The 4,258-nt window shown below is 40.2% G+C and overlaps 1 pseudogene; it reads right to left on the bottom strand.

The window, feature by feature from the left end:
• Positions 1-3,380, bottom strand: part of LOC132008581 (large ribosomal subunit protein uL30-like) — a 10,336-nt pseudogene extending 6,956 nt beyond the window's left edge.
• Positions 3,381-4,258: the final 878 nt, after the last annotated feature.

The following is a 4,258-nucleotide window of genomic DNA, read 5'->3' as shown; positions in this document are numbered from 1 at the left end:
ACAGGGATATAGGTTTAATGTATTTGGTTTTCTTAAGAGCTCTCTAAGCCCTATCAGCATCCGCTGTGAAGAATATTCACAGTTTAATGGAAGCTGGAGGGAGGAAAATCAATTCCTAGTGCTCCAATCTAAGTGTCTATCTAGAACGAGTGCAAAGGATGTCCCATTAGGTATGTCCTCACATATCACAAAACTCATGCCGGTGCCTGCATGCAGAGCTTCAGCCTGTCAAGAAGCATTTTACACTCCACAGCCCAAGGCAGCCTCATATCTGAAACACTGTCGGAAATGCTGAAAGCCCTCCAGAGCCTTCCACCTGAGGCTGGGGGACATGGGGCAGCTGGCATCCTAGTTCATCTTTGCTCAAGGCCCTCGTGGTCTGAGAGAGAAACTCTAAAGATGGAGGGTTGCCTAGGAGTTTTGCCTTTGGGACATTGTATGGTTGGGATACTCCACGAATATTCATTCCCTCAGTGCCTGCAAGATTTCTAAGCTGACCAGAATAGGGGGGGATGTGTTCATGAGTTCTCATGCACAATAGAGAAGCAGGCCCATGCTAAAAAAAGAGAGACAGGTCTGCTTCAGGGGGGGAGTCATCTTGTTTTCGGTTAGGGACGATCATCTCATTTTATTGTTTCATTGGGATATTATTAACCACCCTAACTATGGGGAGAGAGCACATGTCATGCATGGTCCCGAGCAGAAGAATGCCAGGCTAAAGGCAGGGGACCCAGAAGAACAGTGACGGGATTCAGGAAGGGAGTTAGGTAGCCAACCCCACTATAAGTCTTGGACGTGGTTCCTCTTAGCATCTTACTTTTCCCTCATTGAAAGGATTCAAGCTGGCTGTTCCTGCACCTTTGGGGGTTAAGGAGATCATGTCATCCTTCCACAAATCAGATCAGCTGCAAGAATGGAGACCAGAAAGTGAGTTGTACATTGGAGAAGACCTTTGCTGATGCTATGACTCTTGCTCGAAGATCAAGAGACCATGACAGAGCAGCAAAATCTCTCTATGAGCAAACCAGGCTCTCAAGAGGAGCAGAAGTAATGAAGAAATATTATGAAGAAATTCAAGAACTGAATGAAGACTCGAGATACTGGTGAAGGCACAGCCGAGATCGGATGGAGACTGGTAGCAAGAGCACAAAGAACTTCATACATCCCTGGAGGGACATCAGTAGGCTTTGGGACTTCAAATAAGCAAGTACTAAGGCAAATGTTTGGGTTGCTAATGGCAATCCAAAAGGATGACCTTGGTATAATAATGAAATTTAATGAGCATCACTCTAAGATACTATGAGCCCATGCTGACCAGGTAATGGAAATAGCAGCAATAATGAGGAAAGCCACTTAGATGGGTAAGCACCAGGGTTGCATGCAGTAGGAAAAGAATTTTCATCTTAAACAGGAAATCAAGGATTTGAGGGAAATCCTTCAAACTCGAGATCTAAGTTTTAGCCTCAAGGAAGATGATGCGTAAGAAAGTACACTCTTTATCAAGTTATCAGTCTCTGTCAATTCTTACCAATTGATCTGAACCTGAGAAGGACTGAACATTCCTGTGACATGGCTCCAAAAAAGCCTCAGGGCTGGCCTGCTACATTAATTTATTAGAGGAATAATAGTGAAGAAAGCTATCACCACCTGAATCATTTATTACTTTTAGATTATGTACAATACACTGGCAAATGATATTTTTAAATGATCACCTCTGAAAATGCATAATAAATTAACAAGGCATTATTCTTATTAAAATATAATAGAAAAATAATTCAATATAGTAAAAGTTCTCAAGATGATATCATAGGGCAATTTCATGTTTATTTTTTGAGGAATTCCTGCTCTCCAAAGTGGCTGTACCATTTTACATTCCCATCAGTGATGCAGGAAAGTTTCAATCTCCCCACATCCTTATTATTTTCTCTTTCTTATTAGAACCATCTATTAACTGTGAAGTGGTACCTCCCTGTGGTTTTGATTTAGCATTTCCCTAGTGATTAATAATATGTCGGTTTTTTTTTCATGTGTCCATTGACCTTCTTCATATATCTTCCTTGGAGAGATATCTGTTCATATCCTTTGTCCATTTTTAAAGCAGCATGTGATTTCAAAGATACAAATTCATCTTCTTGTTATGGAGTGGTGAGAGTTCTTTACATATTCTGGGTACAAATCCATTAACAGGTAAGTGATTTGCAGCTACTGTCTCTGAGACTGTGGGTTGTCATTTTTTTCCTTTCTGATTGTATTTCAAGTTCTTTCCCAAACATGGCTCTAGGAATGGCCAGATTCAAGTATACCCATAGGCTTGGCCCCCCCTACTGTCTTGTATTCATGCTTGAATATTCATTCACCAACATTAAGCTCCAGGATGGAGGATGTGACAAAGCAGGACCCTCCTCCATGGCAGGAGTCCTTTTCTGATTTCAGAGATGGCAGTGGCAGCCAGTATGGAAAACACACTGGAACTTCCCCCTGGAGCTGGGCTGTGATGGGATGTGTCTGCCATGGACATCATCATTTTTTCCCTGACCTCTCTGCAGCTTCTGAAGACATGGCAGAAAAATAATCTTCTTTGAAGATACTGTATAACAGTTGCAAAAAGCAAAAAAAAAAACAAAAAACAAAAACAAAAACCGCTTCCAACACATTATGCTTACTGATATTTTGCGTTTGTTTCAGTTGTCGAATGAGCTGATTGATGCATTTATCTGGAGAGCCGGGTGAGCCCACCCTCTTGAGGAAGCAGGCTACTGTCAAGATATCATGAGATGGAAAGGGTGCAAGAACCCAGAGACTGCCTGGAAATTTTTCCCTAGAAAGGCAATTTCATGAGTGATGTTTTTTAAACAAATGACACCAACCTTCTTCAGGTAGGTTGTCTGTCAAAGAGATGCTTTTATGCTTTTATTCTTGACCTTGACTTGTCTGCATTTCAAGATAAATTCTCAGACAAACTTCATATTGGGAAATCCCCAAGTCACATAAGATTCCCATAGCAGCGTTTTTATGGCCCGGGGGGTTGCTTTGACAAATACACTACTGAAAATAATCTTCAGAAGAAGCCTTGCAGTGGTCCCCTGCATCAGAAAACTCGCCTCATTAATCCCTTTGATGCAAAAAACAAAGGCCAAGTGATGTTTATCTGGCATTTCCAAGACATAAAGCTGCACTTTTAATCATCTTAGGTGCGCCTTGTCATCTTGTTGCCTCCAGGAACCATGTAGGAACCAGTCCAGTCATTTAAACCTGACCCCTTTTCCTTTCTATTTCTCCTTCTTTTCCAAAAGTGCCTGCCTTGCTTAAGTAGCTTTGAGGGCTTGATAAGATTTCTTTTTTTTTTTTTTTCCCAGATTTTCTGGAACTAAAAGGATCATGTTTCTTTACGCTTGCTCCATCATCTTTCCCCTTTTTTACATTCTTAATGGTATTGTTTGAGTATGAATGTTTTTAGTTCAATGAAGTCCAATTTATCTACTTCTGTAGCTTTTGCTCTTGGCATTGTATTTAAGAAAACATTGCCAATCCCAGGGTCATTAAGACTTACTTTTGTACTTTCTTGTGAAGGTTTTATGTTCTAGCTTATACGTTTAGGTCTAGGATCTCTTTTTGAGTTCATTATTGCATATCATGTGGGGTAACCGTCCAAGGTCATTCTTTTATATGTGGGTATCTAGGTGTTTTAGCACTATTTGGGGAAAAAAACCCTATTCTTTCCCCAATAAAATGTCTTGGTATCTTTGTTAAAGACCAGTTAAATAACTGGTCATAAATGTAAGGGCTTCTTTCTGGATTCTCAATTCTAGTCCATTTATGTATCTGTCCTTACACCAGTAGAACATTGTCTTGATTACTACAGCTTTATAATAAGTTTTGAAATCAGGAATTATCAGTCCTCCCAACTTGGCTGTTTCTTCCATGATTATTTTGGCTACTTGGGCCCATATGAGTTTTAGGATTGATTTGTCGATTTCTGCAAGAAAAGCCAGCTGGGATTTTGAATTGGTAGAGTAATTGGAAGGATATTGCCATTTTAACAATATTAAGTCTCAGCATCCCAGCTCTGACAGATTCACTGAATACATCTATGTATCACGAGTCACCAGTTTCCTCAAGAAAGGACACTGAGCACATATCTAGTATTTTCTTTTCCATCTAAATTCAGTTTACAACACTGAAAAGTTACAGAGACACCACTGGGTGAAGTAAACAGATTGTGCTTAGATTTTTAAAAGGAATTGAGAGAGATTGTTTG

Source organism: Mustela nigripes, unplaced genomic scaffold, assembly GCF_022355385.1.
Source record: "Mustela nigripes isolate SB6536 unplaced genomic scaffold, MUSNIG.SB6536 HiC_scaffold_427, whole genome shotgun sequence".
NCBI lineage: Eukaryota > Metazoa > Chordata > Mammalia > Carnivora > Mustelidae > Mustela > Mustela nigripes.
The sequence above is the reverse complement of the archived record's forward strand: the minus strand, read 5'-3'. Positions and strand labels throughout refer to the sequence as shown.